Source organism: Gymnodraco acuticeps, unplaced genomic scaffold, assembly GCF_902827175.1.
Source record: "Gymnodraco acuticeps unplaced genomic scaffold, fGymAcu1.1, whole genome shotgun sequence".
NCBI lineage: Eukaryota > Metazoa > Chordata > Actinopteri > Perciformes > Bathydraconidae > Gymnodraco > Gymnodraco acuticeps.
Genome location: NW_022990779.1, coordinates 356,461 through 371,142, shown reverse-complemented (window position 1 = coordinate 371,142; position 14,682 = coordinate 356,461).

The window sequence follows — 14,682 nt, the reverse complement described above, 5'->3', positions numbered from 1 at the left end:
ACTTTCTCCAATTAAACAAAGATAAAACTGAGGTAATGGTTTTTGGAGCCAAGGCAGAACGTATAAAAGTTAGCGCTGAGCTTCAGTGTGCAATGTTCAAAACAACAGATAAAGCCAGAAATCTAGATGTAGTCATGGACTCTGACCTGAGTTTCAACAGTCACATTAAAACTGTTACTAAATCAGCCTACTATCACCTAAAGAATATATCTAGGATTAAAAGACTAATGTCACAGCAGGATTTGGAAAAACTTGTCCATGCTTTTATCTTCAGTAGACTCGACTACTGCAATGGTGTCTTCACAGGTCTCACTAACAAATCTATTAGGAAGCTGCAGCTAATTCAGAACGCTGCTGCTCGAGTCCTCACTAACACTAAGAAAGTGGATCACATCACTCCAGTTCTGAAGTCTTTACACTGGCTTCCTGTGTGTCAAAGAATAGATTTCAAAATACTGCTGCTGGTTTATAAAGCACTGAATGGTTTAGGCCCAAAATACATTTCTGACCTCCTGCTAAATTATGAACCATCCAGATCTCTCAGGTCTTCAGGGACTGGTCAGCTTTCTGTCCCCAGAGTCAGAACTAAACATGGTAAAGCAGCGTTCAGTTATTATGCTCCAAATATCTGGAACAAACTCCCAGAAACCTGCAGGTCCGCTACAACTCTGACTACTTTTAAATCCAGGCTGAAGAGTTTTCTTTTTGTCGCTGCTTTTAATTGAACTATTCATATCTTAGACTGCACTGTAACTTTTATCCATGTACTTTTTTCTTTTAATGTTTAATTGACAGCACTGTAACTTTTATCCATGTATTTTTTCTTTTAATGTTTATTTTATTAGCTTTTCTTTTTAATGACTGATTTTAAATGCCATTTTCTTAATCTCTTTCATTTTTTGTAAAGCACTTTGAATTGCCTTGGGTTGAAAAGTGCTATATAAATAAACTTGCCTTGCCTTGCCTTGCCCCAAGTGAAGGAGTTCAAGTATCTCGAGGTCTTGTTCTCGAGTGAGGGAACAATGGAGCGTGAGATGGGCCGGAGAATCGGAGCAGCGGGAGCGGTACTGCAGTCGCTTTACCGCACCGTTGTGACGAAAAGGGAGCTGAGCCAGAAGGCAAAGCTCTCTGTCTACCGGGCCATTTTCGTTCCTACCCTCACCTATGGTCATGAAGGATGGGTCATGACCGAAAGAACGAGATCGCGGATACAATCGGGAGAGATGGGTTTTCTCCGCAGGGTGGCTGGTGTCTCCCTTAGGGATAAGGTGAGAAGTTCGGTCATCCGGGAGAGACTCGGAGTTGAACCGCTCCTCCTTCGCGTCGAAAGGAGCCAGTTGAGGTGGTTCGGGCACCTAGTTAGGATGCCACCTGGGCGCCTCCCTAGGGAGGTGTTCCAGGCACGTCCAGCTGGGAAGAGACCAAGGGGTAGACCTAGGTCCAGGTAGAGGGATTATATCTCTTCGCTGGCCTGGGAGCGCCTTGGGATCCCCCAGTCAGAACTGGTTGATGTGGCCAGGGAAAGGAAAGTTTGGGGCTCTCTGCTGGAATTGCTACCCCCGCGACCCGACCACGGATAAGCGGGAGAAGATGGATGGATATTCTAGTTATTTTGTGAGCTGCACCTGTAATCTGATTTCTACAATATGTTTTATGTCTAACAAATACAGTGGTGGCGCCAGGGTATGGCTGGGGTAGGCTACAGCCATACCAAGAAATGGCTTAGCCCCACCATGAATAATTATGTTAAAGTAAGCAAATTAAATTAAATAATAAGCAAAATGTTGAAAACACGGCTTACGAAAATATACGGGTCGTGTCCAGGGGTTAAATTGGGATTTGATATGTGGGGGGCTCTCTTTGAAGGTGTGTCTCATTATTTGACCTTAAGGGCTATAGCCTACTGTATATGAGGCCATAAAGTATCTGCTCCATTATCTGTATCAAATGCACAAATTGATGCTGAAGAAAACTGTGATGCTCCTCTCGCTACCAGGAGAGAAACTTGAAATAAGGAGACCAATGGAGTCTCTGAGAAGGTTCAAATGGGTAATTTAAGTAACGTGGTAATAGAACAAGCAGAAGGTAATCAAGAGACAAAAGCCGGCGTTGTCCCTGGTGTGGCTGCAGCGAAGGAGAGAGGCTGAAGGATAAAGATAAGGCAAATGTGGCAGTGAATATAAGATATAGTGGGCCTATCATGGAAAAGCTAAGACATTGAGCTGTCTGAGTGGAAAAGTACAGTACTGTGTTAAAGTCCAACTGCTGAGAAGCCTCAGTGGAAATATACTATGTGAATACTGTGTGCAACAAAAACGCGGGGTCAACCAGATTAAGAACAGAGGCATCCTGCTATGTCCAAACTGATAAGCCACAAGGTTGCAGAACTCATTATTCTCACACTAAATCACCCACCAAGCAGGCGCAACAGTTCACAAGGGCAGTCTTGTGAGTGAAACCAGATAAGGAAGTGAGTGAAAGCAAATAAGGAAGTAACAAAAGCGCGCCGAAGGCTAACCTAAGAGTTGCTAGGGTAGCAACGGCAGATTACACCACAAGAAAGCAGCGAAGGTGGGGGCTCCGCTAGGAACAGTATATAAGCAGGATGTATTCAGTACTCGAGGCTCTCTTCAACTGGGATCTTACACTGACGAGCTTGTCACGGTGAGAACTCAAGAAGAAGGAGTCCAAGGCGCTTTGTGGTATAGTATCAGATTGATGTATCTTTGTTGAACTGTGTAATAAAGTGCTTATTTGAAGAAACAATCCATTGGAGTGCAAAGTCTAGTTGTGTACAGCTAACAGAGAATAGTGTCTAGGACACAATTCCTTTTCCCTCAGAACTAAGAAACGGTCATCGGCAGATCCGGACAGCGACCCCGCTCTAGCCATATCCAAACGATCTGCGCGGAGGACGGACCTGGTCCGGTAGACTCCAACAAGGCCGAGCTGTGCTCAGCCGTCCCCTTTTATCTTCTTCCATGCTGTGAAGAAGGGGGAGCCCCCGCCTTAGTCTTCAATATCCGACATCGCGTTAAACATAGGATTTCGACATTTTACATTCATTGCTTACTTCCACACGCCTTTTCTCCTCCTTATCTCTTTCATCACTTTTTATTTAATGCATTATAACGGCTTTAATAGTTACTTTAATAATACTGGAAGTCAGTGACGTGCGGTGAGGTTCATGGCTGGTGAGGCACTGACTCTTTCAGAGTCAGATTTACAAATATTATATTTTGACCTTAATCGAAATGTTCGATTATTTTCAAAAGCTTTTTTAGTCTGATGCTTCGATTCATTTTAAACAGACCGTTCAACAAAAGGATACCCAAAATCTAAATATTGGATTGTTCTTTCTTAGTAAGATCCCATGTTCATTACAATTGTGGTCTTACCTTGACTGGAAGATGAAGTCCATGCTATCCTTCTGGACAACAATCTCCATTACTTTTTTGTAAAAGTCCTGCTTATCTTCCTCTAGTTTCAAAAGTGTAGTTTGTTGTTTGTCTACCGTCTCTGCGTAGAATAACAGTAGCAACAAGAACCTGTGGGCTCACTTGCGCCCCCTTCAGTGCGGCAGAGGTTATGGCTGCTTCTCCTGGTGCTTCTTTCATTGCCGTTGTATGATGAGACCAGCGAGCCTAAATATCATATATACGTGAAATAAGTTATTTAGAGACTATGGATGGCGAGGATAAATGTAATAAAGGGATCTACAAACATTACATTGGTGACATACAGTGAGATGGTGCAGGCATGCACTTAGGGCCCGCTTTCCAGCCAGTTTCTGTGGGGTGACGCATTCTGAGGTGAGGCAGAGCTCATCTGTGCCTCACCTCACCACACAGTAACTGGCTTGAGCGCGCTCACAAAATAAGTGCCCGCGCTACATTAGTGCCCGCGCTCCAGCCAGTTACTGTGCGCTTACGTGAGGCAGAGCTCGTTCCTGCCTCACTCCTCATCGCTCCCATGTAGGAGTTGTAGCGGAGCTCGGCCAATTTGCTGATTTTGACTATAAAAAGCGATTGGAATCATACAGAAATCACACTTACAACACAGATCAGTGGAGACATGTTATTATTATTACTATTTAGTTTTTCTTTAGTTGTTTTTCCATTACATTGGAGTATGACAGGTGAGGCTCTGCCTCCCCTGACTGCACGTCGCTGCTGGAAGTACTTTACGGCAGTTCTCATTTACGGTAGCCCCGGATGTCGTCATGAAGGATTTTCAGAATAAAAGCTTGGCATTAAGATTGCTTAATTTTTTTTCCAGAATAAAACAGCTTTTAAGCATGTTTAAATTAAGTTATGCCATAAAACATTGATTTTAATTTCGAACAATGCCACCAAATGACACAATAATTATAGAAAGTACTACAAATAAATAAATGTACATCTTAAATTATTAATATATACACAACATATTTTTTACAAACATCCAACCTTCAAATTTATATTTTAAATGCTAAATAACATTTGTGTGGTAATCTCAGATCATATAATGTTTATGTAGCAATACATATATATGTTTTAAATGTCTCTTGTACCGATAAAAAGACCGATACGTTGGAGCTTAACTGCCTGTGAAACACACGTGATGACGTCACCAACGAATGGACGACTGAATTAGTTGTCAACTAATTTGGTCAAAATTATTTTCCTGCTGTAACAAGTGCACGTTACTGATGCCGTGTTTAAAAATCAAAATGCCTCCGAATGCAATTTGAATAGACCTGCGTCAAGCATGCAGTATTACTGATCCAACGGGGATACTGAATGGCGGTTCCGACTTCCGATTGATCTCTGGGGGCGATTAACATTTCAAACTGACTTGGCACACATGCATGTTTATAAACCCCATATACCCGTTGGCAGGGTGCTAACGCACTCGCCGTAGAAATATTGTATACTTCATGCAACCTGTACAAACTAGTTATCATATGAAAGCTGAGATTCCACAGATTCCGTATAACCAAACTGGCGCGAAAGCTAGCAAAGACGACACACAACTACACTTAACAGGCTAGCTCGCTGGTTCTATGGACGGAAACTGTACCTCCTAGGACGTCCAGACCCACGGGAACCGGTGTCGTGTGACATAGTGAATGGATAAAATGGATAGTTCGAAAAAGTTTGTTGTTGTTCAATGAAGCCAAGAATCAACCATAGACTGTATAGGAATCAACACAGTGAAGATCCAAGGGTCAAGCGTAAAGTGTGTCGTCTTCTTCTTCTCTCTTTTAATCGCAAACAGCTTTTAGTTGCATACTGCCACCTACTGTACATGAGTGTGTATCATCATGTCATTCCATCTCTTAACTCATGGATGAATAAACATCTATGATCTAATAAAAATAAAGACAAATAAAATAAAAAACGTAAAACAAAATCTGATATATTCTAACCTAATGTTAAGCGTTGAAATTATCGTAGAACTCTTCGTCTGACGAGGCATCGGGGGAGTCTTGGTATGGAATGGGGCTATGTGCCTCTTCAGAGCTGAAGTCACTGTCCCCCAAATGATCTTCACTCGCCCCTTCTCCAGCTGCTGGTGCTGGTACTTCTGATCCTTCTAATGTTTCTGCCGCTTGCAGTGACTCTGTGAAGAGCAGCCGTATGTCCGTAGCCTCCTTTAAAGAAGGATTATTTGCATAAAATGTGTCTGCAGTTGCAGTGTCGTGACACATAAAATCACTCACTCTTTGGCGGTTGCCTGGATCCTGAAACCTCTTTGCATTATCTGCGTGGACTGTGCGGAGGTCGGTGAAGTTAATGGGACCTTTTAGCCCCATATTTTGTCTATATAGAAAATGTTTTAGATCTTTGAGTTCATCTCATGAAAAATGGGAGCAAAAACAAAAGTGTTGCATTTATATTTTTATTCAGTGTATAATAGGGCGGTGCCGGCCATCATCAAACCGAGCCGGCCTTTCTCCGCATCTGATTTTTCTGGGCTCATTATGTGTCTTGGCTGTTTTTGTTGTGAAAACAAATGGACCGTAGATACACGGATTGACCGTCCTCATCTGCACTCTTATTTTGTAAGGTAACTTCCGTTTGCAGAATATCAAAAACCGGTAGTTTTTTTGTTTGTTTTTTATTGATTTCATTTTTCTCAAAACTAAAAATAAAATCACTAGAAAACAGAAACAAAAACCCCCCCCGTTTTTTTTCATATTCTGCTACCGGATGTTGTCTTACAAAATAAGAGCGCAGATCAGTACGATCGTGTGTCTCTATCCAATAAAGATATTTACCTAAAGAGCTACCTAAAAAGATTATTGTGCTGCATTCTGTTTCGCATTATGCTCTCGTTTTGTCTTGGGTTGTTTCAGCGTACCCCTTTCCTTTGCAGTGGTGTGCTTTGGCTCCTCCCTAAAAGACCAAACTCACTCTTAGCCAATCGGTGGTATGTTTACTTCAGCTCAATGAAAATGACGGAAAGAAGTTCTATTTCGTATAAGGCTATCGCTATTGGGTAATCCCACTGCACGTGTGCAGCACTGACAGACTTAATCCACGCCCACCTATGACGTGGGCCCCACCTTCGGCCTCCCTTCCGTATAAATAGGAAGTAGGCCCGTCCAACTGCTCCCACTTTTCTTCAGCACTCCGTAGTAGCAGAAGCACTGTAGCAGACACATTAGAAAACAAAGATTCCTCCCGTAAAACGCTCTGTTTCTAGTGGAAAGATGGAGATGGGGCAGGTAAATCAGGGCCGCGCCCGGAATTGCCTTTCATGTGGGACGGGCTATATAATGAGTTTTGACAAACACTCACAGTGTGAGTCCTGCTTGGGGATAGAGCATGCGAGAGCTGCTCTAGCCCCACAGGTGTCATGCTCATTATGTGCCCGGCTCCCTCTGGCCCTCAGACAGCAGAGAGCGGACGCTCTCGCTGCCGCTGAGGTTGAGGATGACTGGATAATTCAGGAGGATTACTCCGTGGACGAATCCCTAGATTTCCTGGGTCCGAGTGGAGGGCACGAGTCGGATGACTACGCCCCCTCCATTCATGGATCACCAGGTGGTTCCCCCATCATCTCCCTCCTCCGAACGGAGGAGGCAGAGCTGGGGCCCGGTCAAGGTCCGGCACACGGACCAGTGGTCTTTTTTTCCGCCACCACGGCTCTGCCGTCGATTGGCAGAATTCTCCAGGAGCTTCCGGGGATTATTGCTAAGGCAGCCGCCTGGCGAGATCTCCCCGTTCCCCCAGCTCAGGTGAGCACGTATTCGGATGACATGTCCGGGGTGTTCTCCCAGGATCAGAGGGTCAAGAGTGATCCGATCTGGCTACGCTTTCCGCCCATCCGGAAATACCAGGAGGGAGCAGCAACGAACCCCATGGCATTGAGGGCTCCTATATCCACGTACACTCCCCTTACACGGGTAGAGGGATTAACGAATAAAGGGTTTCCGACCGTGCCTCCGCTAGAGCCGAACCTCACAACGTTTTTTGGAGCTAAGCAGGCCAGCACGGTTGTCGGACGGCGACCCATGTTGACTGCCTCCAGGGATCAGTTTGTCGCCCGACAGACCGACAAGATGCACCAGTGTGCTATCCAGGCGTCAGCGGCGGCAAACAATATTGCGTTGCTGGCAAATTCCATGGTGCGTATATCTGAGCAGTCCGACACCATGTCCTCAGTGGAGGCTGAGGAGATCGGTAAGGCGGCCAGCACTGCACTCACCCTGAGCGCGGCAGTCGCAGTTTCGCAGGCGCGGATTGCGACATGGGCAACTCAGGTCCACCGGTTCCTCTGGCTGCAGCAGGGAGCTATACCGGAGGGTGCAGGGAAGGAGCTGATAGAGGCTCCAATCAGTCCGGACGGATTGTTTGGACCTCAGTTCCACACCATGGTGTAGTCAATGAAGTCTGCATCGGAGAGAGCAGACGACATACGACGTCACGTCGGCTGGCATCAGCCGGTCAAACGTCCCCAGCAACAGCAGCGACAGCAGCACCCGCAGCACCTGCAACAGTCTCAGCAGGGGCAGCGCGGGCAACGTCGAGATCAGCAGCGGCGCCAGAATCGCCCTTCGGCGGCTGCGGGGGCACCGTCCCATATCTCCGCCACGGAGGAATCTCCAGGCGGAGAGTCGGAGAGGAACCCCCGCTCCTGGTCTGCTCCTCCGAGAGAACCTCCGAGGAAGCAGAGCCGAAAGTGACTTTTTGGGGGGGATGTGCGAGAAAATATTTTCAATAAAAAGGTGGAAAATTACAACAGTGTGTCTGTAGCAGCTGTTTCTCACATTTCCCCCACACTAGTCAGGCCGGCTGTTGTTGTTAATCAGTCAGTTAACACACAGCAAGGTTCGCTGCATAAGCCAGCTGTTTTTAACCTATCGGTTAACAGACAGCTGGGCTCGCCGTTTGAGCGGGCTGCCTCTGACCTGTCGGTTAGCAGGCGTCGGAGCTCGCTGCACAAGCCAGCTGTATATAACCAGGCGGTTATTAGACAGCGGGGCTTGACCTGTAAACCTGTTTCCTCTGGCCTGTCGGTTAGCAGGAAACACGGTTTTTCCTCTGTCCCAGGTGTACCTACGTCACACGGTCGTAATGGGCTATTCACACAGCGCGTGATTCACACACGGGCTATTCACACAGCGCGTAATAACAGCCCTAGGGCTGTTATTACGCGCTGTGTGAATAGCACTGCACACACCCCTGCTCATTCCTCAGGCCGGGGTGAGATGCAGTGTGTGGAGACCCAGTCGCAGCCCTTTCGGGCGGGGCCCCCCTTGGGTTGCTTTACAAGCAACAACGGCAAGGGCTCTGGCATGGCTCGTCACCATGACTACCACAGTACAACAAAAGCAGGTTTGCCCGCTCTCGGAGCATTGCTCAGAGTGGCGGCGGATATGTTTGATGGACAGATGGATGAGCAGGCTGATCAGCAGAGGGTGCTCTCTCTAATTTGCCTCCCCCCCCGCAGTTCAATGGGATTCAGGAAACACTTATGTTATCCCAAGAACCGTGTCTTGCGCTCCAGGCGGAGCTACAGGAGCTCCTGGTAAAAAGTGTGATTTCTCAGGGGGAAGAAAATCGGGGGTTTTACTCCCGTTATTTTCTTGTCCCGAAAAAGACGGGGGGAATGAGACCCATCCTCGATTTGTCAGCATTCAACAGAGTGATAGTGAAAAGACCTTTTCATATGCTGACAATCAAACAGGTGCTGGAGTACGTTCACCAGGGGGACTGGTTTACGTCAATAGACCTGAAGGATGCCTACTTCCATATATCCATAATCCCGGAACACAGGAAATTCCTGCGTTTTCATTCCAGGGGATATTGTACCAGTTCAATCGACTGCCGTTCGGATATTCCCTGGCTCCTCGCACTTTTTCAAAGTGTGTGGAGACGGCGCTGGAGCCGCTACACAGAGGAGGGATGAGGGTGTTATTTTATCTGGACGACCTGCTGTTGCTGGCTCGCTCCAAGGAGGAGGCTGCGTTACAGACGATACAGCTCGTATCTCATCTGTCAAGTCTGGGTTTCATTGTCAATTGGAAAAAAAGCTGTCCTTTTCCATCCCAGGTTATCGTTTATCTGGGAGTGGAGTTGAATTCAGTCCGAATGAGAGCGCGACTCTCACAGCAGAGAGTGGAGAAAGTGACAGCTCTCCTCCGGCGCGTCACACCTCACAGGGTGGTGACAGCCTTCTCCGTGATGCAGCTGTTAGGCATGATGGCAGCTGGTCACGTGGTGATCCCTCTGGGACTCCTTCACATGAGGAGAATCCAGAGGTGGTTTATTCGTCTGCATATCGACCCCGTGCGTCAGAAAAGATGCATGGTGTACGTGGGTCCGGATTTAGCCTATTGGAAAAATCCCCACGTCCTATCAGTGGGGGTTCCCCTGGGCAGAGTGACGTCACACACCGCGGTGTTTACAGACGCTTCTCTCACACGCTAGGGGGGGAACGTGCAGGTCCCAGGCAGTGGGAGGACAGTGGCCGGCTCACATGTCCCGCCACATAAACGTGCTGGAGTTAATCTCCGTATGGAGAGTAATCCAACACTTCGCCCCGTTGCTCTTCAATCAGCATGTGTTGATTCGGACAGACAACAAAGCAGCGGCAGCATATATAAATCGCCAGGGAGGCGTACGATCAGCGCAGCTGCTGAACACAGCCAGACGGCTGCTGTGTTGGACACAAACACACGTACTCTCTATCAGAGCGGTGTATATCCCCGGCGTGTTGAACAGAGGGGCGGACCTAATGTCCAGAGGAGGTCCTTACCAAGGGGATTGGAGCCTCCACCCCGAACTGGTCTCCCAGGTATGGAGCAGGTTCGGGAGAGCGGAGGTGGATCTGTTCCCTGCACGCGAGAACGCGCAGTGTGCCCTCTGGTTCTCCATGAGAACGCAGGACCACCCCCCCCCCTGGGCGTGGACGCGTTTGCACACAGGCCGTGGCCCAAGGGGTTGTTATACGCTTTCCCACAAGTCCCTCTGATTCCTCGGTTCCTGGACCGAGTGCAGGAGGAGAGACTGACAGCAATTTTAATAGCACCGGAACGCACGGGAGCATCCTGGGTTCCATGCCTACGGCGGATGCTGTCAGGGAGACCGTGGGAAATACCGTGGCGCAGGGACGCTCTCTCGCAGGTGGAGGGAGCGATCAGCAGTCACCCAGTATTGGGCCAACGTTTGTGGGCATGGCCCCTGAATGGGAACATTTAGAGGGGCTGGGCCTCTCTAAAAATGTTATCAGTACCATTCAGGGTTCAAGGGCGGCTTCCACCAGGGCATCCTACACAGTCAAATGGACAGCGTTCCAGCGCTGGTGTGTAGGGAAAAGCCTGGACCCCGTTAGGTGCCCCCTGTCTCACATACTGTCGTTCCTCCAGACATTACTGGACAGAAAATTGGCTTATAGCACGATAAAAACGTACACGGCTGCCATATCATCTTGCCACGAAGGGTTTGGTGTCAGCACGGTGTTTAGTCACCCTCTGACAACACGGTTTCTACGGGGAGTACAGAGACTCAGACCGGTGTCACGCACTTTGGCGCCTCAATGGGATTTGGCGTTGGTGTTATGCACACTAAGTAAAGCTCCATTCGAACCTTTAGATCAGGTTCCCCTAAAGTTTTTGTCAGCCAAAGTGGCTCTGCTCTTGGCGCTGACATCAGCAAAAAGGGTGAGTGAATTGTCTGCTCTATCTGTGGCTCCGTCATGTATACAAATACAAGGAGATGGTAGCTCAGCTGTTTTGCGCCCTAACCCGGCTTTTATGCCAAAGGTGATCACAAGCTCTTTTAGATCGAGAGTGATCACTTTGGATGGTTTCTTCCCTCCTCCTCACACATCGGAGGAAGAAGCCACATCTCCTATGTCCCGTACGTGCGCTGTCATGCTATATTGCACGCACAGCCACGTTGCGCAGGTCCCAGCGCCTGTTTGTGCATTACAGAGAGCGCTCAATAGGGCAGCCTCTGTCGGCACAGCGCCTGTCACACTGGTTGTGTGAAGCTGTGTCACAGGCGTATGTTTCCTCTGGGTTGGATCCCCCAGAAAACATCAAAGCGCACAGCACCAGAGGAATTTCAACCTCTAGGGCGTTGCACGGAGGAATGACGGTAGAAGACATTTGCAATGCTGCATCGTGGTCTTCCCCCTGTTCTTTTATTCGTTTTTATTTGAGGGATGTCTCCCAATCATCTCTGACACATTCAGTACTGAGTGTTCTGTCAGATTGAGTAAATGTCAGGGAATAAACGGCGTGCCCTCTCTCCTGCCTATTGGCATTTAGAGAGCTGCCCCTTTTTCCCCCTCTTTATCGTTTTAACAAGTGGGATTGTTATCTCTACTTTTTAAACGACGGGTATTCACCTTCATTCCCTTTAAAAGAATATTCATTTGGAATAATGCTATATTTCCAGGGACTGTGATGCTCCTTTTCTTTTCGCATGGGTTATTAATTGAGTAGAGGTGTTTCTGTGCTTCTGGTAACGGACGGACCAGTGGGGCGTGGACTACATCCTGCTTCGCCCCTAACCCAATAGCGATAGCCTTAGAGGGCGAAGCCTTATACGAAATAGAACTGGGGTTACATATTGTAACCCAGCTTCTATGAGGCGCAGCCCTCTAAGGTTCGGGCCCCACTGGCTCCGCGAATAGCTGAAGAAAAGCTGTTTGTGTGGGAGCAGTTGGACGGGCCTACTTCCTATTTATACGGAAGGGAGGCCGAAGGTGGGGTCCACGTCATAGGTGGGCGTGGATTAAGTCTGTCAGTGCTGCACACGTGCAGTGGGATTACCCAATAGCGATAGCCTTAGAGGGCTGCGCCTATACTCATAGAAGCTGGGTTACAATACGTAACCCCAGGCCCTTTGTCGACAACAAAAGAAAACCAATTCAGTTATTTGGAAAAAGGAATTGTTTTCAAGGAGTCCTATTGAATAGGGATTCAGGTAGGACTGTATAGGGCAGGGGTCACCAACCTTTTTTAGGATGAGGGCTACTTTCAAACAATAAAACAAGTCAGGGGCTACTTTTACTCCTCTTTTTTTGTTTTTTTGCAGTGTATATATTTAGCACATTTTAACATTATTATATGCTTACCTTTAACCTTTGTGTGCTGTTTGGTTCTTTGGGACCCGTTTTCAGTGTTTACTAAAAGAACATGTATGCAATTTAATTATTTTAACCTGCTTTATTTGGGGGTGGACCTCACCTCCTCTAGGGGCGGCCTCACATCCTCCAGGGGGGACCTCACCTCCTCTAGGGGGGTCTGGGGGCATGCACCCCCGGGAAGATTTTTTTAAATGTTGAAGTGAAATGCATCAATCTGGTGCACTTTGAGCACAACATGAATTTATGGATACAGCTCTCAACACTCAGATGAAAGGGAGCTGTATACTTTTCAAGAAACAAACATCTTTGGAATATGATCACAACCAATAATAAATCATTTAAACTCGTTTATTCTTATCTTGTGTTACCTAGTTAGCATTATTTCTTTTTATTTATGCATATTTTACTAATCACTCCCCTTTTAAACTGTTTTTGTACTGTCCTATTGTACACATTGGAATGATTTCTTACTTTATCTATATTAAATAGATAAAGGGGTGCACTCACACACACACAGGTTGTGTGCTCCTCCGTGGCGATGACGGCTTGCGTTAAAAAAAAAAAAAAACACATATTTGTAATGTGGGGGGACACAAACGGGATTTCGAAAAGAACTGGTGACATGTCCCCCCTGTCCCCAGTGGAGATTACGCCATGCGTGTGTGTGCGTCAAGTGCAATAAATAAATATGCAAGTTGCAACACACACAGTAAAACTCTGCCCCTCATGTGCTATATAGGCTGGCATGTGTTGGAGCAGATATCTCTGCTCCGCGCCGATCCTATATGAGTTTGCTTTAAAAGAAGGAAAACCCAAAACAACCAGGATAGGGGTTAAACAATAATCTGTTTTAATGATAAACGGTAAGAATACAAATACACTTCTCAAAGGGGTGGGCCCAGCCCCTGCTCTGGTCCAAATGCCGGGAGAACCTCATCGTCTTGACGGCAGGAGGAAAAGAGAGCGAACACCAGGACTCGACAGGAGATATTGTAAAAACAAGGGAGGAGCTGTGTGGATGCTACCCCCATAGAGGTAATCTATTGGCCCGTAGATAAACGATGGGCTTTCGTAGCGTATCAGCGCGTGCCAGCCGAGATGATCCGGAAACAGTCTTTTAGTTTAAAGCAAAACAAACACATCTGGCTCGTATTCCTGCAGCTTCCACACACACACATTCTTCAGACTTCCCTCTTGGCTCCCCTCCCCCCCATCTAGTCTCCTGTCCTGCAAACCTGCACCCCACAATGCTTGGAGCAATTTTAGTCCTCACATTTATGAAAGAATAAAGCAGAGAAATCAATATAAAACACAAACACCAGTATAATTGAGCAGTTATTATACAGCCTTATGGCTCCTGTAATGCATACACACATGAATATATAAAAACACACTTCTTATATATCAGGGGACATTAAGATGAATATACCAAAAATACGCTGTATCAAACTTTCAAGTTACTTCAATTTTCCCTCAATTCCTCACATGATGGGCTGTTTAATGGGCTGATGTGTTGTGTAGATTCTGCCAGAAGGAAAATCAGCGGGGAGGTGCCACATTGCTTTTCTTCCCGACTGCAACGCTGGTCCCGCAAATCAAGCAAGAACGTGATTGGTCGATATTCATTGTGGGGGTGGGGGGAGGAGGGGTGTTAGATAGATATAGAGTTGTAGTAAGTAGATAGAGTTCGCTATGATTTAGGTTTCGTTTATGCATGGGGTAGATTCTTTTAATTACATTTCCTTTATTGTTTTGTGTATTTTATACATTTTGGATTTGCTTGGCGAGCTATTTTTAGAACGTGCCCGGCGGGCGCCTCATGTTGCCCCTGCGGGCGACTGAGTGCCCGCGGGCACCGTGTTGGCTACCCCTGGTATAGGGGAAGGTTTCACTCGGAGTGACTTACACTTTGGGGTGTCGGTAAGAACACACAAGATTCTTGGTAGCGGTTTATTTCCTTAAAGGGGACCTATCATGCAAAATGCACTTTTGTATGTCTTTTATACATGAATATGTGTCCCCGTTGTTCCAGGGAACTCACCAAGTGTCAGAAAACACAACCCTCTGTATCTTCCTCCATACCCAAATCTCTAA